Source organism: Schistocerca piceifrons, chromosome 7, assembly GCF_021461385.2.
Source record: "Schistocerca piceifrons isolate TAMUIC-IGC-003096 chromosome 7, iqSchPice1.1, whole genome shotgun sequence".
Lineage (NCBI taxonomy): Eukaryota > Metazoa > Arthropoda > Insecta > Orthoptera > Acrididae > Schistocerca > Schistocerca piceifrons.
In genome coordinates, this window is record NC_060144.1 from 339,704,428 (window position 1) to 339,727,751 (window position 23,324).

The window sequence follows — 23,324 nt, forward strand, 5'->3', positions numbered from 1 at the left end:
GAAGCTGCGGAAGTTACTCAAATCCAGCAAACTTCAGAGTAGTATCTTGTCCGTCGAAAATTGGATACAGTACGTCAGGCGGCCTAAAGAACTAAAGAGACAATAGTACAGTCACAAGCCCGTCGCATTTTAGACGCTGAGCGTCACGTGTCTCTTATAGCTTTCAAGACGCTTGAAGACTCGGTACTAGGCCATCATTTAAAGGGACGTGGGAGGCTTTTGGTGAGGCTGCATTTTACTGTAATTTATTAATGTACTATGTTGATCGTAAATTAGTCGCCTAGGCTGATGGATCAAAAATGTAGGCACCGTACTCAATTCATTAAAATGGAAGGAAGAAGTGGTTGGTTGTCTTGCTCTGGAGGTAAAATCTCACATCCAGAACTAGGGTAGCCACAGGAATCACTTAAAACTATACTTCTGCACGAATGCAATGAATCGAGGCAATTTAAATGCAATTGGAAAATATAAAGCATGTTTTCAGATCTAATGTGCAACAAAATAATAGAAACACACTCATAATGTGCCTACATACCGACACTCTATTTATTTTTATATATTCTTCTCTACACCACTATATACGCAGACATCACGTAAAAATACTAGTTTACTTACTCACCAACACTCATCATAACAAAACAGTTGATATGCAAACGAAGCAGCAATTAACATCTAGTGAATTACATAACAATGAGTCGAACAGCTACTAGTCCTATTACACGACTATATTTTACCCCGACGATGAAACAAATGTGATTAAAATGAAACAAATTATTTTTGACAAGTGTTCTTTCCGTCATATTTATTTAACCAGACTACTTTGTATATACTTAACAGGACTAATAGGAACTGTCATGTAAGAGTAAGCACATCAGGCTTCAGGACTAGTTAGTAAAAACGTATCTGAAATGTAAACATTGTGATTTGGTGACCATGTAATTGGCTGAAGTTTAACGGCAATTCACATGCTACTCTTCAGTCACCACTCAGCCATGTTTCGCACTGAATGTTTCTTAGGTAAACGATACAATCGTCTCATTGGGCAACATGTTGCTCCACCAGAGTATCTTCGGATTTAGAGTCGTTATCTTCCAGGATGCTTAAGGAAACTCTTTTTGCGAAAAGTTCGGGAATGTGATAGACAAATTATGTCGCACCGGTACATATCGCTGCTGACGCGTCCATATGGTCCCAGATGGAGAGGTCGAGAAGAGCCTATACGTAGGCCACCAATATCACCTGTATCGGATTCTCTAGTGTTGTAAAACTTTCCGAGATTCTTCGAGGGTCTTCTAAAGAATACGTAACTCACTCCAAACAGAGATCAGTATGGCATCCAAATACGACACCGAAACAGTTACTCATTAACAGTTACGCGGGTGTAGTTTGCTCGTTTTTTTTTTTCTTTTTTTTGTTTCTTTTTTTGTCTTCAGGGTATAGAAATGAAACAAATAAATGACTTTTACCTGTGACCATCTTCCCTACGATAAGATTCGAAGAACCTCACTTGATGATCTACTGCTCTTCGGACCGTGATATGGTCGGATTCTGCCTCACTTACCTCAAGGACCTAGACTGCTGATTAAAATTGATTCGTTAATGAAGGAGACAGGGGAAGGCTTCAGACGAGTAACAGAGAGCTAAAAGAAAAGTAGAATAATTCTCGTGAATAAATTGAAAAGCGAGCAGTGTCTATACAAAAAGGTGCTACTAGCCATTCCACAATTTCGGGCTACACAGGCAATCCACAGGTTTGCTGTGGGCCAAGTCACGAGTACTCGGAAGGACATAAAATATGGCAAAAGATAACGATAACTACTCCAGTCCTTAAACAGAGCTTTGATGCAGCTTAATAGCTTAATAAAGTCGAACACCGGGATTCTAATCACGAATTAAAGAGCAATGCATGGAAACAGGTTGCGAGCACACGGGGAGGGGCAACGCGGCAAAGACTACTCAATTAACATTCATAAAATCATGGGGCTGATCTCTCGCGGTGCAAACGGAATACTTGTCTCTTAAACACGGTCGCCTTTGCAGCGAGCGTTCTGTCAAGAAAGACTTGATAAAAACTGGGCGTTACTATGCCGGGTTGCTTCCATGGAAACGAACAACTGAAGTCCAAAATGGCCGATACCACAGTTACGTAATAAAGCCTAAAATATACGGCCTCTAACTGAGCCTACTAATCCCTGCAAGGAACTGAGACCGAGAGAGCATCTCACAGTAGTTTTGTAAACTCGGGTCCTCGCACACTGTGTAGTTAAAGAGCAAATGGTCCCTGTTGACAACTTGAGAGGGGTGGGAATGCCGACGGTCGCTTAAGCCTAGTTTACACCACGACACTAGGTTGCAGGCAACTGCACCACCGGCCACTGCGCATGCGCGCCTCACGTTTGCGCAACTCGTTGGTGAAACTAAACACTTTCGGCGTGTTTCAACCTTGGCGACACTAGTTGCATGAGTTTTGAGGTTATGTATGTCCGTAGAGTGGAGACAAACTGAAATATGAGGTTGGGAATGGAGAATTTTGATCGCTTTTGGATATCTATACTTTGCATAGGTGTTTGTAGGATTTCAGTGATGCTGATTACAAAAATAAGCAACATATTGCTGCCGATGAGATCATCATGTGCAATCATAACATAGATGGTTTGACAATATCTGAGCTGCAGGGCAAAATTTATTGAGTTAGGAGCACACATACGACTGAATTAAGAAAAATACAAGCAGTGTAATTCTATCTGTAGCAGTGGTCTCATCTACGAGACTAAAATTCCATCGTTCGAGTTGGCCAATTCTTTGTTAAGGAATATTGTTGACAGGAGGGAAGGCTATACAAATTTATGAAGCTGCATTCTTTATTCAATATGCATCTATTTAAAACGTCGCTACAGTGCTCCCCAATCACGTATGTTAGAATTTGGAAATATTCCCACTGAACAGATTTATTTTCAAGAGAGTAGTTAGCGAACCATTCTCTTCTTAATGGGGCCTACTTCGAATAATTATTGATCTTAATGTTAATAATTATTACTGTTGAGGTTAATAATTATTGGTGTTAATGAAATAGCGTCATTATCAACTAAAACTGTATCTTATAGCACGCCCAGTGTTCTCGATTGTAATGTACGCAATATGATATGTAATTTCGGTTCTGGCGACAGTGCTTCATGCATTACAGTATCTTTACTCCTTATCGCATAATTAACTCTAATTAGAAGAAACGTGAACAGTTCTGGTGGCAATCTAAGATAATTGAAAGAACTACTTGGATGTTCCGTTTTAAATTATTTCAGCAAGGATTCTGAGCAAGCGAGCTGTTGTCTTTTCTTAATCCAGTCACGTTTCTTATTTTTTTCTTAGGCAGCGATTCCATGCAACAAGCATTAAGTCCATCACAACTCGTGCGACGTGCAGCTGCCAAAACTTTCATTTCAGACACGACTATGGAACCCACAAAACGACGAAACTGAAGTATATACTGGTGTCGCCATGTCACATATGAAACCACTTGCGTGCAACTCATTCCACGCAACTAGTGGCGCAACCCAATGTCGTCGTATAAACTAGGCTTCAGGCATTCAGCCGAGGAGCATTCGGCCTTCTCACGCACGGGTTGGCATCACTAAGGTGGTGCGAGGGACCTGGACGTCGGATGCTGGTGTTCCTCCCCGTAATCGTCGCCTTGGCGTGGATTTTTGAAACCAACGGCAACTGAATCTTCTGCAGTGCAATGCCATTTTCAGAAATTTGTAAGTTATCTGATAAGTGAACGCAGAAATTTCTCCGCTCCCACCATTTGATAGTTCTATACTCAGGCAATTTATCTGTGGTTACATATAGCTTTAGGACAGTTACTTCTAGTGCATAACTAAACAAATTAAATTAATCGTCTTTTTAATAAAGAAGTATGCAGCTAACTACCACTGAACTTGTAGGTGTATAAGCAACACGAATCTTTGATGGGAACAGCAGTTTTAATTTTATTTTACTCGCTCTGTCTTTCTGTGTGGTGTGGCCTGGACAGCTATAGATATTTCGACATGTTCTCTAAATGTCTCTGGAAAATTGCTGTTTTACAAGTGAACAGTGCATTGTAACATTAACGTGCTGAATTAGTAGTAATATGACTACTGTTACGATGATTTTGCTCGCGGCCCGAAACTACACATCGAGCGAATGAAAAACTGAAATCTGCAGCTTTGGCATCTATACTGATTAAGGAAAGTTGCTGCCTACAATTATTCCAGCATGCTGGAAGTCCGTAGTATTGCATTTTTGGGTAAGCCGTGGATGAGAATTGAAACCAGTTACGGGACGGCTCATTCAAGATGTTTATATATAATATGGATTTGTAGTAACTGTCACAATTTCAGACCGAATCCAGCAGCGGATTGTAAGCAGCCAATTGAAATTATCTATCAAACTATTTGTATGCGGACGCATCCTTACCAGAAAATTTTTAGCTCTTTTATCGAGCACTTTCAGGCGCGTCGGTAGACGTGTAGACCTACTTAATAAAGCTTATTTTTCGGATTTAACCTTTGAAATATTCTGTTTTTCTTGTCTGCATAACACGTAGCGGTAACTTGTACGGAGTCACAGGACATAACTTTCGCTCCGGGTACTGAATGCCTTGTTGAGTTGTGAAATAAAAAGACAAGCGCCTGGGCAGATAAGAAGTGGCAGTTCCTTTCTCCGCCAGGGGCTCTGGCTGGCGGTGTGTCGGCCGACAAGCGCAGCGACGCCTTCTGTTCGCCTGCCACCGGCGACGCACTGGTTAGTAACGCTAAGCCGCCGAAGGCCGTCTCCGGTTGCTTAATGGCGCTGGAATGAGCAAGCACAGCTAAACAAGCCGCAAGGTGCAGCGCCGTCACGTCAGCAAGGTGCCCCCCACGCCTTGTGGCTGTCCGCAGCACGTAGCCCCGTGTGTAGGGCCCATTTAAGGCTAAGCGAGGAACGTAGCTCTGATGAACTTTGGGGAACACGACCTGGTAATATGTACCGGGTGATCAAAAAGTCAGTGTCAATTATAAAAGTGAATAAATCACGGAATAATGCAGATAGAGAGGTACAAATTGACACACATGCTTGGAATGACGTGGGGTTTTATTAGGCGCTAAAAAATACAAAAGTTCACAAAATGTACGACAGGCGGCGCTTCATCTGATCAGAATAGAAATAATTGGCATAACAAAGTAAGACAAAGCAAAGATGATGTTCTTTACAGGAAATGCCCAATATGTCCACCACCATTCCTCAACAATAGCTATAGTCGAGGAACAATGATGTGAACAGCACTGTAAAGCATGTCCGGAGTTATGGTGAGGCATTGGCGTCGGATGTTGTCTTTCAGCATTCCTAGAGATGTCGGTCGATCACGATACACTTGCGACTTCAAGTAACCCCACAGCCAATAATCGCACGGACTGAGGTCTGGGGACCTGGGAGGCCAAGCATGACGAAAGTGGCGGCTGAGCACACGATCATCACCAAACGACGCGCGCAAGAGATCTTTCACGCGTCTAGCAATATGGAGTGGTTTTTTTTTTTTTTTTGGTCCTAATAAAACCCCATGTCATTCTAAGCATGTGTGTCAATTTTTACCTCTCTATTTACATTATTCCGTGGTTTATTAAGTTTTTAAATTTATACTGACTTTTTGATCACCCGGTATTTCTGCATTTAAAAGTATTAACTTTCTTCCATATAATACGTGTAAGTAACTTCTAAAAATTTAATTCGCTAATTGAATCACCTGTACAAAATGTACGTTGTCGTCGAAATATAGCTCATTTCACAAGAGGTATGTGATAGAAAGTATTACGTTGTCCGACTCTTCCCGGAAATAACTCTCTAGGGATCTCAATACTAGATCTCTTCGTGATGTACGACGCCTGTTTTGTATCGCCCGTCACTGCAGTTTGCTGCGAACTAAACGATGCCGTGACGAAACGCGTAGCTCTTCGTTGGATTTTCTCTATTTTTTCTGTAAGTCCTACCTGGAAAGCGTACCATACTGACGAGCAATACTCAAGAACAAGTGGGTAGTCACTCCTTTATTGGATGATTTAGATTTTCCCAAGTTTCTTTCAGTCGATCAGTCTGGCGTCTGTTTTTCCTGCTGTTTGGTTTTTGTGGTCATTCCACATAAGTTCGTTCCGGATGGATATTCAAAAATGGTTCAAATGGCTCTGACCACTATGGGACTTAGCTTCTGAGGTCATCAGTCCCCTAGAACTTAGAACTTCTTAAACATAACTAACCTAAGGACATCACACACATCCATGCCCGAGCCAGGATGGGATGGATATTCCTAGATATTTTGATGTCGTTGCTGTTCCCAAGCAAACCCCGGAATTTTTATTTCTTCTCCCGAGACTTTAATACCCAATTGCAATTTGTCTTCAGTTTCCTTTCCACCAGTTAAAACCCAAGGAGGAGAAATAAAAACTCTGAGGTTTGCCTTTGACCTAGAAGAGCAGTTCAAAGGAATGGACTGTGTCTCTAGAGGAGGATATAAGATGGACATCATTAAAAGCAATACAAGGACAATGAAATGCAGTCAAATCAAATCAAATTATTCTGACTTTGGAAACGAAACTGAAAGTATTTGAGGAGTTTTCCTGTTTGAGCAGCAAAATAACTGATGACGAGCAACGTAGAGGGGATATAAAATGTAGACTGGCAGTCACAAGAAAATCGTTTCTGATGAAGAGAAACTGCTATCATCGAATACAGATTTGAGTGTTAGGAAGTCTTTTCTAAAGGTGTTTGTCTGGAAGCCACGTATGGAAGTGAAACATTGACGTTAAACGGGTCAGACGAGACAAGAATAGAAGCTTTTGAAATGTGATGGTACAGAAGAATGCTGAAGATTAGATGGATAGATCACATAATTAATGAGGAGGTGCTGAACAGAACTAGAGAGAAAAGAAATTTGTGGCACAAGTTGACTAGAAGAAGTAATCGGTTGACGGGACACATTATGACACATCAGGTGATCAATTTAGTACTGGAGGGAAGTGTTGGAGGTAAGCCGGCCGAGGTGGCCGAGCGGTTCTAGGCGCTACAGTCTGGAACCGCGCGACCGCTGCGGTCGCAGGTTCGAATCCTGCCTCGGGCATGGATATGTGTGATGTCCTTAGGTTAGTTAGGTTTAAGTAGTTCTAAGTTCTAGGGGACTGATGACCTCAGCAGTTAAGTCCCATAGTGCTCAGAGCCATTTGAACCATTTTTTGTTGGAGGTAAGAATCTTAGAGGGACACCAAGAGACGAATACAGTAAGCAGACTCAGAAGGATGTAGGTTTCAGTAGTTATTCGGAGGTGAAGAGGCTCGCACTGGATAGAGCAGCATAAGAGCTACTGAAACCAGTTTTTGGACTGAAGACAACAATAACAACAACACAGTTTTCAGAACGTTTTGATTAATAGTGTAGTTGTACAGCAGTGGATTTCTTTTCCTATGTATGCGTTAAAATGTTACGTTTATTTACGTTCATTCAATTGCCAGCGCGTACACCGTTCATCGGACGTTTGCAAATCGCTAATGTTTCCTGGCGCTGATATCCTTTTATAGACAACTACATCAATGCGAGCTAGGTTAAAAAAATCTTCTGATGCATGCTACTGCATTATTTAGATCATTGTAAACGCTAACGGTCCTACCACACTTCCTTGGGAATCCTTGAAATTATCTTAACATTCTTCATTTTTTTTCCACTAAGATCAATGTGATGAGTTCTGTCTACAAGGAAGTCTTGAATCCAGTCGCAAATCTGGTCGGTAATCTCGTGTTTTTTCACGAAACAATAGTAATCGGTTGACGGGACACATTGTGAGACATCAGGTGATCACCAATTTAGTGCTGGACGGAAGTGTTGGAGGTAAGCCGGCCGAGGCGGCAGAGCGGTTCTAGGCGCTACAGTCTGGAACCGCGCGACCGCTGCGGTCGCAGGTTCGAATCCTGCCTTCCTGAAGTCAAGGAACACGGCATCTGTCGGAGCTCCGATGACTACTGTACTTTAGATCTAGTGGAGCATCACTTCGCTCTCTGAGTGAGTACGTTTCCGTGCTAGAGCGATCCACGCCAAGCTGCTGGTAGAAGGGGACAAAGTTCTTTTGCGTACTCTATGTAGAATCTTACAGGCATCGTCATGTCTTTCCCACTAGATAGCGATTGTAACTATTTTGTCTATTCCGCAGTCAGTTATCTCTACATCTGCCATTGTGACGATCGTATGATGTGAGACCTTAACTTTTCCCGGCGAACTAAATGTTCAGATAACTTACGGGTTTGCTGCCGGGTGACGTCGTCGAAATATCGGCGGTGTTCGACGACGTCACCCGGCAACAAATCCGTAAGTTATTTGAACGATCGTATGATGGTTGAAAGGATGGAATCTACTACGAGAATGATGTTTTCACTCTGCAGCGGAGTGTGCCCTGATATGAAACTTCCTGGCAGATTAAAACTGTGTGCCTGACCGAGACTCGAACTCGGCACCTTTGCCTTTCGCGGGCAATTGCTCTACCAACACTTGCCCGCGAAAAGCAAAGGTGCCGAGTTCGAGTCTCGGTCCGGCACACAGTTTTAATCTGCCAGGAAGTTTCAATCTACTACGATCTTCAACGGTGAAACTGTTTAGAAAGACCGAATTCAGTATTTCGGCCGTATCTCTACCATTTTCCGTTTCGGTGCTGTTATGGTCACTGAGTGAATGAACAGATAATATCGAATCTCTTACTGATTTTACGTAAGACGTCCTAGGGTTTTTAGTCACACCGGCTGACAAAATAGTACTTTCAGAGTCACTGTAAGCTTCACTCATTGCTCTCCTTATGCTCAATTTCGCTTCTTTCAGCTTTTGTTTGCAGTTAGCTTTTGAATTATCTCGAATCTGTGATAAAGTTCTCTTCGTTTATGTAGCAGTTTTCTAACACGCCTATTAAATCGCAGTGGTGTTTCAGATCCCTTAAGACTTTGCTCAGAACGTACCTGTGCAATGCATATACAACAATGCTCTTCAACTTTTTCCATTTTAGCTCCTCACCTTCGTCCCAGTACCGAATATTCGATGCTGACTGCTCAGATACTCTGAAATTTGTATCTGATCACTCTTGCTGACCAAAAATATTTTTTTACCTTTCTTAGTATACCTTATAACACTCGTAGTCATAGGGGCTATCACAGCCTTATGATCGCTGATATGCTTCTTTACATTAACTGACCTAAGAAGTTCAGATCTGTTTGTCGCTATGAAATCTGATACATTACCTTCAGGAGTTGGTTCTCTGACTGTTTGCTCAACGTAATTTTCGGACAAGACATCCAGCACAATGTCACACGGATCCCCTACCTCTGGCACCAGTTTAGACAGCATGACTCTCCCAGTCTGTACCTGGAAAGTGCAAATCTTCCCCTATTACGATCGCACGATCAGTAGAGTTATTCTCGGAATTCTGCAATTTCTCTCTGAAGAACTCTACCACTATATTTCTAGACACAGGTGTTCTGCAGAAGCATGGGATTACCATTTTTGACCTACCTTTCATGCTTAAAATCACCCAAGTTAACTCACACTCGGAATTCGTAATAACCTCGCTTGATATAATCGAATTCCTTACAGAAATAAATACCCCACCAGCATTACCGACTAACTTAACTTTACGATAAATATTCAGATCTGAATTCCGTAGCTCTTCACTTCTGATATCAGACAACTTTCTGTTCCTAATATATCTGGCATTGAACGTTCAGTGGGCGATACTAATAACATTTTAACGTTTTCTGTCTCCGATCTGCGGAGAACGGTATTCTCTGAGAGTACTGAGAGTAATGTGGCTGATGTATCTTCGATTTCAGTAGGCAATTCGCCTCTGATCCCAAGAGGGAACTCCTCTAACCTAGAAAATCTTAATGTGCAAGCCACATGTTTTCCGTTACTTTAGTGTCCCTGCCAGTCGTGTAATTCCCGCAGCAGACCAATTTCTCCATTTCCGAGGTGCTCGTTTTTTGCAAAAGTTGTGTTTGCCAGTTGTTTTTCACATTTGGGGCCAGGGTCGTCGCTAGAATGGTTGCCCATTCGTCTATGCTCAGATTATGCTTTCCTTATGTGCTAGTATTGCCACAAGATGACAGTGAGTATCGTGATGGGTGCGGTCATAAGGTTTTAGCGCATCACTACACGTTCCAGATGGGTTTTTGTGAACAAAAATTCTCCATCCACAATGACGATAATTTCCTCTGGTTTGATTTGTGATTTGAGGAATGGCCGCTCGATTTGACGTGCCATATCACGGATTGTGCGGCCCCTCCCGCCGGAGGTTCGAGTCCTCCCTCGGACATGGGTGTGCTTGTCGTTCGTAGCATAAGTTAGTTTAAGTAGGGTGTAAGTCTAGGGACCGATGACCTCAGTAGTTTGGTCCCTTGGGAATTCATACACATTTGAACCTTTTTGGATTTGAATCGCTTAATTTCGTCGACGGTCAGGTTAAAAACTACCATAGTGATGCATGGAAACTGGTGCTTGTTGCTGAAAGCCGACAGAGAAAAAAGGCTAAGTTATCCGCAATCTAAAAGAATCAGCATAGCTTCCTCCTTCTTAGAGGTCGGGATGGTATCAGGTATCAAATGAAAGCGCTGTGACTTTTTGACAATGCGCAATTCAACCAAGTAAGTAAAGTATCACACGACCTATAAGTAATTACCGACGATAGCGACAGAGGAAGTCGTAGAGAGGTCCAATTGCTTATTACCGATCCCAGAATGCTTCGCATTTGCTATATCTGCATGTTAATTGCATGTACATCCTAATCTCTTTCTCCCTCTCTTTGTCCATCTGTGCCTCCCCCTCTCCTTCAGCATCTCCTGCTCATCCTCCGCCTCTCTCAGTTCATCACTTCCTCTTTTACGTTTAAACCGATTGCGAGGAAGAAACAGTTAGTCTGCTAGTTTAAATGCCCTGCTATCCTACTTAAAACCTACTGTAACAAGGAAAACGAAACCTCACTTTTCACAAAACAGCAAACCACACAATTTTATTTCCCGCAGTCAGTTATCGTAGAAAACATATACAACGGAAACGTTCAAATTGCATCGAACGTGTCTGCGTCGCATCATATGGAATGTTAAAACATAAGAAATCACACTGTAAAAGATGATCAGTTTGTAATGGGACACCATTTTCTATCATAACCTTTGTTTAAAGGAGTAGCTGATACCAGGATTAATACAGAATCTGGTATAGGTTCTCCGCTATTTTACTGAAAGAATTTCACATTATTTTGTATACGATGTATTACATCTCTGGCTTAAATGTGTAACAAGGAATATATTTGTTAGTACTTTGTGTGTGCATTGAAATTACTCTTCTTTAAGAAACATTTAAAATTACTATATTTTGGGCATATTTAAAATTCATATTATTAATTGCACAATCTAACGCCAATTATTAAATTTATTTCTGGGTTCCTTTATAAAATAATGATGTGTCTTAATAAAGATTTTTCTTTTGTCAGGAAAGCTTGTAAACTCTTTTGCTTCATAAACTCTTTGGAATATTGTGAGTACCACAGAATGTTAACAGTAGTGTGCACGCCTCTGATGGATACAGACGTATTTATCTGATCGACACTAATGATGTAATTTGGAATATTAAGAGGAAATTGTAAAACCGGTGTGATATTAAAAAATGTTACAAGGAATAAAATTCAAGAAATTTACAGGCAAACCTTCATCAGTTATATAGTCACCACGAACCCACAACAGTAAAACAAAATTTCAGCTGCAAGAACGTACCCCTCGTCACAAGACTTGGAGCCAACAACAATAGAAAATCAAGCTAAGTAAAAAGTTTGTCTTTTGTATGTCTTACACCTCTTGGAGCTTTTCAAACTAAGAAAAATTTTAATAGTGATGTGTGGGAGGGTGAGATTACAAGTTCTTCAGCAGGACGAAAAAAATCTGTGATGTTCCTTTGTTAAGCAGATCACTTTCTTTTTGCTACGATCTTCTGACGGCATTTCCCAATCCACAAAATATCTGTTGGGGTAAACATACAGTTTTGCTCGATGCATTAAAGGGCTATATCAAACAGAATTTTAATATCTGCATGTGATACTCACCCTTAAGTTCATTGTCTTCGATGTCATCATCATCTTTCTTGGTCTCATTGGTTGTTTGAGCTACAGTGCCAACTAATCGTCAGATAATTTTCCTTCTTTTGTTCAATCACCGTCAGCTGAACTGATCCACTCACTTAAGTCAATGGACTCAACGTCCAGTTGTAAAGACAGCGTCACAGTTTATGTTTATTTGGTGCCATAATTCAGTTTTAACTACTTTAACATGAAAGGGAAATGGCGTATAAAATAATTGTGTGACAAAAACACTTACTGAGCGAGTGAGAAACCAATTTCGTACTAAATCTGTTAGAACTACCTGCTGACACATATCACAGATGATGAGTCATGGACAAGTCCAGATCTGACTGTTCCAGTGGCCCACATACGTAACTAAACACCGGAAATGACATGGTTGGACTAAGCTGGGAGTGAACCATCCCAGGTCTGATTAGGTTCTACTGTATCTTGTTGTTTAATGTATTCCATCTGAACATTTATTAGAGTATCATGTAAAAATTAGAAGGAAGTCGCTCAAGCACTGTTCGAGATTTTTGTGAAGGACATTTAGTTTAAACGTAGTACATACATATTTATATATGCCATACATTCAAAAAATATATAGCTGATGTTCATCCAAATGTTTATTCTATTGTATAAAAATCTCAAATAAATCAGCAAAGAAGTTTTCAATACTGTTGACAACAATGTTACCTAGTACATAAATATTTGTAAACATCATGTATTTAAAAATATATACCTTGTGTCCATCTAAACATTTATTATGGTATCATATAAAAATTTGAAGTAAATTGATCTAGACTCTTGAAGATGTTTGCGAACAACGTTTCAGATTTATATATATATATATATATATATATATATATATATATATATATGTATTGTACTGGATGGGGCCAGGAGGTGCCATATCATAAAACTTGATGAGAACTTTCCAAACAATTTATTTGTTTCTACCACAGTGCTATGTTCACCTCAGTCTGCTTCAAAGGGCCCCTCAGTGCTGAGGAAGCACCCCAGCAGCCTGTGCAACACAATACTGTGTCGTGCCAGCCTTGGCTGGCCCACTGAGTTCCAATGATGTCTAGATGGCTGCACCAGCAGCTGACTCAGCGCTGCTCGGTGTGAGCCCTGGGTGGCCAGCTGCATCCTTCTCCTCGCCGGCATGGCTCAGATCACAGCGCCGAACATGCGCCCATTGTCTGGCGTCCAAATCTGCGGCCCTCGCCTAGGGAAGTCTTTGGCGTGTGTCAGGAACCCAGACAACTGCCCGCGGTAGCAAGACAAAGAGTTGCCCCGTCGCTAGCGGGCTCCATGTCGGCCTCAGAGGGTCAAACCAAGGAAACCGCCACGGACTGGGATGCTGGCATCCCATCTGTTGTTGCGTGTAGCTCGGTGGTGTGATATGCCCCGCCATCCAGGAGAGCTGCCACACTAGAATGAATCTCTTTAGAAAACGACACCTATTTATACTCAGCTGTGCACCTCTCTTTTGCCAAGTGCGCCGCTTTGCATCACGTAGGCATAACACTTAGGTTGGCCAGTGGACCTCCTCTGCCTGTGACTTGCGCCATGGAAACTTCTGTGTGCACCCTCTCCAGTAGTTCTACACCCTTGTGGCCTCTATTTACCTTTCAACTGCTGGTATGCATAACTTACTGCAATCCGGCCTGCACCTGGCTGTAACTCATGCTCCGAATATCACACAATACTAACTTTCCCTATCCTAAAGGGAACGGTGGTGCTGCTACAATAATACATATTTAGATATAATGTGTGTGTGTTAGAGAAAGAGAGAGAGTAACCTAAGTCCATCTAAACGTGTATTTAGAGTGTCACTGAGAAATTTAAAGTAAATTGATCGAGAATTTATCGAGATTTTTGGTGAAAACATTAAACATCGACTTGTCTTTATTTAGTAGTGTAGATTATCTGCTTTCATTATACTGGTAATGTTACCTTGTTCGCCTCTAGTGGAGATCAACTTGACAATAAACTGAAAAAAAATTAATGACAGTAACACTAGAAGTTGTAGAAAACAGACAATGAATTCATGCAACCACTTGCAAAGACATTTGTTTTCTTAGGCTCCTCAAAGGAAGTAAAGAGAAGAGGGATATCGGTAAACATACCATGAGTTTCAAATCGATGATTTCTACATGTTTAAAACCTTTATTGGTGTTAAGACATGGAATATCAACGGGATACCACTCAAAACTGAATGTTTCTCAGGCAACAACTGGAAGATACATATCGTCAGTGGGGGAGAGAATTGTATCTTAGTATATATGTATACTTTCACCTCTATCCACCCCTGTAATAGTTTAATATGTTTTCTTATCCTTTTAGTAAATGATGGTTTTGTTGTTGTTGTAGTCTTCAGTCCTGAGACTGGTTTGATGTAGCTCTCCATGCTACTCTATCCTGTGCAATATTTTTCATCTCCCAACAACTGCAACCTACGTCCTTCAGAATCTGCTTAGTGTATTCATCTTTTGGTCTCCCTCTACGATTTTTACCCTCCACGCTGCCCTCCAATACTAAATTGGTGATCCCATGATGCCTCAGAATATGTCCTACCAACTGGTCCCTTCTTCTTCTCAAGTTGTGCCGCAAGCTCCTCTTCTCCCCAATCCTATTCAGTACCTCCTTATTAGTTATGTGATCTACCCATATAATCTTCAGCACTCTTCTGTAGCACCACATTTCGAAAGCTACTATTCTCTTTTTGTCTAAACTCCATACAAATACTTTCAGAAAAGACTTTCTGACTCTTAAATCTATACTCGATGTTAACAAATTTATCTTCTTCAGAAACACTCTTCTTGCCATTGGCAGTCTACATTTTATATCCTCTCTACTTCGACCATCATCAGTTGTTTTGCTCCCCAAATAGCAAAACTCCTTTACTACTTTAGGTGTCACATTTCCCAATCTAATTCCCTTAGCATCACCCGACTTAATTCGACTAAATTCCATTATCCTCGTTTTGCTTTTGTTGATGTTCATCTTATATCCTCCTTTCAAGACGCTGTCCATTCCGTTCAACTGCTCTTCTAAGCCCTTTGCTGTCTCTGACAGAATTACAATGTCATCGGCGAACCTCAAAGTTTTTATTTCTTCTCCATGGATTTTAATAACTACTCCGAATTTTTCTTTTGTTTCCTTTACTGCTTGCTCAATATACAGATTGATTGACATCGGGGAGAGGCTATAACCCTGTCTCACTCGCTTCCCAATCACTGCTTCCCTTTCACGTCCCTCAACTCTTATAACTGCCATCTGGTTTCTGTACAAACTGTAAATAGCCTCTTGCTCCCTGTATTTTACCCCTGCCACCTTCAGAATTTGAAATAGAGTATTCCAGTCAACATTGTCAAAAGCTTTCTCTAAGTCTACTAATGCTAGAAACGTAGGTTTGCCTTTCCTTAATCTAGCTTCTAAGATATCCCGTAGGGTCAGTATTGCCTCATGTGTTCCAATATTTTTACGGAATCCAAACTGATCTTCCCCGAAGTCGGCTTTTACCAGTTTTTCTATTCGTCTGTAAAGAATTCGCGTTAGTATTTTTCAGCTGTGTCTTATTAAACTGATAGTTCGGTAATATTCACATCTGTCAACACCTGATCACATCTGTAAATACTTGATGGTATTCAATTTTGAATATGCTGCGATCTTTCTCTGAAATTATAAAAACTACTCTGGAAAATTATGTTTTCCCAGATGTGAAAATATGTTCAAAGGCACAGCAAAGCAATATACAGACGAACAAATGTTCGACTGAATTTAAAAAGCGTTACAATAGAGAAAAATCTTGCCAATTCTGTTTTTAACAGACAATTTACTTTCGAAAATGAAGTTATGGTGAGACCTGAAGTATGTTGTGAGATGAGAGGAGACGGAGATGACGAACAAAATAGTGAATAACATCAAGCAATCACTGACTTACATAAACAGCAAGAAGTGAGCTTTTTTATAATCTATAAATATCACATAACACAACAATACTCTATCATTCTAGATTCCACTGAAGGTGCCATAAAGTAATAGGTAAAACGTATCTCTAAGAAATAAAATACATTGCAGCAAGAAAATGTGCTTTTTAATTAAAAACGAATATTTATCACGTTATTAATCTACTACATACCAATAATGAGTTAAATAAAAATAAACAGAAGTATTAACAAAAACGAAGCTCTTTTAAATTAGAGAAACTGCGATCATTTGCAAGTGTCACATGTTCAGAGGTAAAAGACCTTCAGTTTCAAGGTACTATTTAGTGTACGACCGACGGGAAGTGTAAGTTAATGTGGGTGACTAGGAAAAACAAACCCGTAATGCTCAAATACACCATCAATAGTGTCCTGCTAGACACAGTCACGTTGTTTAAATATCTGGCCGTAACGCTGCAAGGCTTTGTGATATGGAACGAGTATATGAGCATTGTGGTAGAAGAGGTGACTGGTCGACTTCGATTTTCTGAGAGACTTCTAGGAAAATGTTGTTTATCTGTAAAGGACACAGCAAATAGGACGCTAGTGCGACCTCTTCTTGAATACTGCTCAGGTGTTTGGGATCCATACCAGGTAGCATTGAAGGAAGACATCGAAGAAATTCATAGGTGAGCTGCTAGTTTTGTTAACAGTAGGTTCCAACAACACATATATATTACGGAGATACTTCGGGAACTCAGATGGGAATCACTGGAGGGAAAGTGACGTTCTTTCAGAGGAGCACTATTCAGAATATTTGAAGCTGACTGCAGAACAATTCTACTCCCGCCAAAGTACATTTCACGTAAGGACCACGAAGATAACATACGAGAAATTAGGGCTCATACGGAGGCATTTAGAGGCGTTTTTCCCTCGTTCTGCTTGCAAGTGGAACAGGAAGGGAAGTGACTAACAGTGGTACTGGATCCCTCAGCCATGTGCCATAAGGTAAGTACGGAAAATCGATGTAGACGTATGTGTAGATGTGGACGACGTATGGCCTAACTGTCCGCATTTTGTAGAATAGTCCTAAAATGATAGCATTTTACTCATTATAAAATTGTGTACGTGAAAAGTTGACAGTATATTCAAAATAGATTTAACATATTGTACAGCATTTAAATGAATGAGTACGAAACAGAACGCGAAATATTTACAAATTCTGCACGAAACACAACCTCATATCTAATAACAATAGAAACGATAAGTGATCCATGTGATCAGTCATTAGACTGAATTGTCGACCAAACAACGTCGTGTGTTCCTAAGCACAATATAGTCTATGTACAACATTCTCCCCTAACACAATACTCTCCTCTAGTAGGAGAGACGAGAATGTGAACTATTGGATTAGGGAACAGAGAGGAGTGTTATTGACTGTAAAGACAGTGAAATTACCGTAGATGGATGATAGAAAGGCCATGGAAATTATGTAGTATACTGCAATAAATAAGAAAGGGTAAAGACAGCTTAATGGAAGGTACGCGAATATCATTACGAATCTTTCAGCAGACGTAGGAATACCTATCGCTGAAGATCCTAGAGGAGGCCTCTATCGGGTAATCGATATCGAGTGGCTGATGATGATAGTGGTGGTGGTGGTGGTGGTGAGCTAGTCTACGAAGTCGCTTTAGTGAAGTTAATACTGAATCTAACCAAAATACTATTACCAGTTTTATCATGTATGAGAGAAAACGGCGACAGTAAGTTCCTTCCTGGAACAGGTAATACATTATTTTATCAAAAGTATCCGGACGCCCGGCTGAAAATGACTTAAAGTTCGTGGAGCCCTCCATCGGTAATGCTGGACTTCTGCATGGTGTTGACCCACTCTTAGTTTTGATAACAGCTTCCACTCTCGCAGGCATATGTTCAGTCGAGTGCTGGTAGGTTTCTTGGGGAATGGCAGCCCATTCTTCACGGAATGCTGCACTGAGGAGAGCTATCGATGTCGGTCAGTGAGGCCTGGCACGAAGTCGGCGTTCCAAAACATACTAAAGGTGTTCTATAGGATTCAGGTCAGGACTCCGTGCAGGCCGGTCCATTACAGGGATGTTATTGTTCTGTAACCACTCCGTCACAGGCCGTGCATTATGAACAGGCGCTCGATCCTGTTGAAACACTCAATCACCATCCCCGAATTGCACTTCAACAGTGGGAAGCAAGAAGATGCTTAAAACATCAATGAAGGACTGTGCTGTGATAGCGCCACGGAAAACAACAAGGGGTGCAATCCCCTATATGAAAAACACGACCACGCCATAACACCACCGAGTCCGAATTTTACTTTTGGCACTACACACGCTGGCAGATGACGTTCACCGGTCATTCGCCATGCCCACACCCCGCCATCGGATCGACACATTGTGTACCGTGATTCGTCACTCCACACAACGTTTTTCCACTGTTCAGTCGTCCAATGTTTACGCTTTTACACCAAGCGAGGCGTCGTTTGACAATTACCGGCTTAAGAGCAGCCGCTCGACCATGAAATCGAAGTTTTCTCACCTCCCGCCTAACTGTCATAGTACTTGCAGTGGATTCTGATGCAGTCTGGAATTCCTGTGGGATGGTCTGGATAGATGTCTGCCTATTACACGCCACTACTGTCGGAGGTCTCTGCCAGTCAACAGACTAGGCTGGTCTGTACGCATTTGTGCTTACGTGCCCGTTTACGTTTCCACTTCTCTATCACATCCGAAACAGTGGACCTAGGAATGTTTAGGAGTGTGGATATCTCGCGTACAGACGTATGACACTTGTGGCACCCAATCACCTGACCACATTCGAAGTCTGTGAGTTCCGCGGAATGTCCCATTCTGCTCTCTCACGATGTCTAATGACTAATGAGGTCGTTGATGTAGAGTACCTCGCAGTAGGTGGTAGCACAATGCACCAAATATGAAAAAAGTATGTTTTTTGGGGGGTGTCGAGATTCTGTTGATCAACAAGCGTACTTGTGCCAAAAAGTAAATCAGAAACAACAGACCCTGAATGTTTTAAATACTGTGGATGAGATTGTGATGAAAGTTCCATTATTGTTGTCCACTCGGTATTCGGTTTTGTCGAAGTATTTAACACATTAAAAAGAGGAACGGAAAGATTATCCTCTACAATAAAATGCAAGATCAGTGCTAAAAAAGGATAGTACGTTCCTTAACATTTCGTAATTAAGAAATTAAGACATAACTTTATGCTCTGAGTTCCATATCTAGCCTTTAATCGGGTTTCTGTATTTTAAGCGGTATATAAAATATTACAGCTGTCCATGCTGGGTGCTATTTTGAAAGCGAAAGTTGCGAAGATCGATTTCCGCTCTGTTCCACTGCCCACACCATTACCGTGTAGTTTCCTCTGAGAGCGAACTAGAGTGAACTGTGCCACTCATTACGTTTATACACGGCTACCTTTATCATGTCAGGCAATTACTGAACAGCCATTAGTCGGCCAAGCGTATGGTATAACAGAATATTGATCTGCTCGACCTCCATCTTGTTATTAGGGCGGCGAGTTACGCGGACACCAATCCTTTTATCCCTTACGTAATTAGCGGTCGCTATGTTGGAACGGAGGTCACTGCGGTTAACTATTTTAGTGGGGCTTTCATTGAAGGCACACACATTACACGATGTACCCTTAACCAAGCAACGCAATGTCATACGGTTTCATATTTATCAACAATGAAATTGTGTGAAATCACTTTTGTTTTTTTTTTTTTTGTTAAGTGCAAAACATTACCAGTCTTTTTCTTTAGTTTCAGGACAATATCGTATATTTTCGTGAAGTTGATTTTATTGTCTCAAGATTTTACTAGGTAAGTTGCCCCAGTGGTTTGGGCTCGGTACTCAAATCAGGTGGGAACGAAGTTCGAAATCCTGTTTCGCCATGTAGCTTTTTGTTTTCTGCAGCCTCCGTAAGTCGATAAATGTGAATCCTGGAATGATACCATAGACACGAGCGCGGGAGATTTGTTGCCACAAATTCGCTTGAAGCGAGCTTGTGTTCCGTCTTAACGACCACATTGTTGGTGGTCATAATCCCATGATTTGTTCTTTAAAAGCAGTGTATTGGTATCGATTGTCAATGATGATACTGTTGAAGGTTAATGATTATGCAGATCGACACAGCTTCCCCGAACAATTACAATGTTGTATAGCTGTCATGTTAAAAAATTCAGCTAGAGGAGGAAAAATTTTCCTAACCACTGATTATATGTTTGCTACATTTATGTAAATAAATCTTTCAAATACATACTAAAAGATTCAACTATAATATCAGTAACATTGAAAGAAACTATGTAAATAAATCCTATAAATGAGAACACAGTATGAACATAAATTTGGTTTCATCACTTATACCTTACAACACACATGAACATCATTTTTGTTCATCTTGTACATGTAACATCAAAACTACTGAAATTCATTTTATTATAAGGATATGATTGGTTATTAAACTGTATTTTATTACAGTCTGCTGTTGTACTTCTTCCACAGTGATAACTGATTTCATTCAGTTTCAGGATATCTTTTGAACTATTAAAGTAAATGAAATGTTTGGTATGTGAGATCTTACATATCTAATCCAACATGTACACATATGATAAACTGAAACAGTGTGTATGATACCGATAGTGTCTGCATATCAGTCACTCAAGTGTAATAAAAGTGGCAGGATTTATAAAGATGCGAAAGGGTACATATTATGAAGAAACTTGGAGATGAAGCCCACTCCATCCATTACATATTATCTAGACCGTTCCTTCGTTACTGCATGGAAGTCACACATTGGTCAGAAATAAACATTAGGTATGAAATTTATCTGAGGATGTAGTAAGCTAGATTGAGTTAGGAAAGAGGTCTTTAAGAAACAGAATGCATGAAAACAGAAAGAAAAGCTACATAATAAGTACTCAAACTCATCCTCTTGGTTCCCATATCACTTCAGGCAAATATCGGGATGGTTCTTTTGAACGAGCATGGTCCATTTCCTTTCCCATTCTTCCCCAACCCAATGGAACCGATGGCCTTGCTGTTTGGTCCCTTCCCCGAAATCAATCAACCAACCATAAACCTCTTGAAATTACAAGATATTATACTGAAAGAAGAAAAAAATGTAAGAACAGAAAAACTGCGCCGGCGTCATCATTGTTTATTTTACTTTGTAAATAATGATTCGTTAAATTTTTCTTAGACAGGTAATTTGGAATTCTGTGGTTGTTTAAATAAAGTGAGTGCAACAGGGAATTTTTTGTGGCAATTGAAATCGGACTTCAGAAAAGATAGAAGTTTTATCAGATAGACAACGGTGATCAAACTTGTGAAAGCCTTGATGAATTTACAAGACAGGTGAGCTCCACTTTTCATGTTATTGGCTTGTAGATTGAAAATTTCGGCAAGCCTTGTAATGATGAAGTTCCATAACGAGCACGTCGGTTATGACACTTAAGTGAGTAGCGAGCTGCGAAAATCCAAAAGTTCACGTGCACGGTAATGGTGCATGTTGAGAACTTTCGGTTATCTGATGCTTATGAGCCAACATTGTTACTCATGCAGCTGGCGACGCGTTTAGCTCTCTGTCTGTTGTTATGAAAATTATACGTCAATGAATGATTGTTTTCAAACTAGCAATTATGTGAAGGACAAATACTGAGTACAAATACCAATTATTTATTTTGCTATGTTTGGAAAAAAGGGATAAATGAAATTGCACTAAATTTTTTTTAGGTATGATTGTGGCCCAGTGGGTAAATATTAGACTAGAGAATGGACTAATGGTCTGGGACTGATTACTCACTGGATCTTAACGCTCCTGTCACCTCTAGCAATGACTACTAAAGTGAAAAATTCTGCAGGGACCGGATTCAACGTTAATATTCAGTGTCTTCTATGGCTGGTAGGGAAATTCAGTTATTAAGTTCGGAGGAAGGCAAGTGTACATTATTTCCAATAGCTCTATGCCAAACATAGCACTGCATTGTTAAACTCAACCTTAGAATTGAAGGAGGATTCACCTTTATATTACATACATAAAAAACATCACAGTAATACTAAATCAAAATTTTGAATCAAACCATTATTCACGTGTTTACATACAGAACTCAGTCTGTTTGCAAAATGAAGTGGTATATCGGTATGTAGCTCTTTAAAAAATCACGCATTCCTATAACACTAACTTATTCGAAATCCTGTGTTTACAAGCTGCTTTCATAAGAAAAATCACATTCTTGACTCAGTAAGTCAGTCTCTTAAAATCGCTTCCCCCTTGTTGCTGTATGAGACTCAAACTCGAGCTTATACGCTAACAGACGCCCTACCGTTTCTTAAAGACCTATAAATAGTAAGCTTATGAGCTTAATTTTCAGTGAAGACACGTAGCACACTGAGGATGTTTCAGTAGTATTTCTATTAGACATTGTATTCTGTTTTGCCTCACTTACATTTTTTTTAAATTTATTCTGTAATTTTTTTATAATTTTTTTATTTTTATGCCCAGATGAAATAAAATAATATGCACTATAAATTAAAGACTGGAAAACTAAATGCCTTTTTTTTAATTCGGTTGGTTTCTCGGTAATCTGTTACACGTCCTGAGATCTGATTCAGGTGTCAAACCATAGGAGAGGTTTTTCAAACATGTGTCAGTAAATGGCGCATAGTCCTTGTGCCAAGCTGGGCTTCCCTCTGCAGGCCAAAAATTTAGAAGATATGAGAAGCGGTTCTTGTTGACTACAGTTCTACTAGTTAAAAACCTAATGCTGTATTACCGTACTTGTATTCTCATGTATAAGACGTAGTGCCTCGGTATTAATAATACTTGGAGCAAATATTGTCTTCTTGCTCTTTTCTAGAAAACTGATATTTTTGAGGGTGTGGTCGAGTTCAGAATACAAGCTGATTCTTGCAAAGAAGACAGCATCCAGCCATTGTTAATAACCGTATTTATTTAAGCGCAGCTAGCGCCGTTACTGGTTTCGAACCGATAGGTTCATCTTCAGATGGCTATTCATGATTATACTGCATTTGTTCTCGCTTGCATTAGTTATTGGACAAAAAACAGCCTATAACTAACATAAAATATAACACATATAATAAAAACGTAACCACTAGCATGAAGGGCAACCTGTCCGTTCAAAACCGGTAACGGGGACATTTGTGCGAATAAATATCGTTATTAATAGTGGC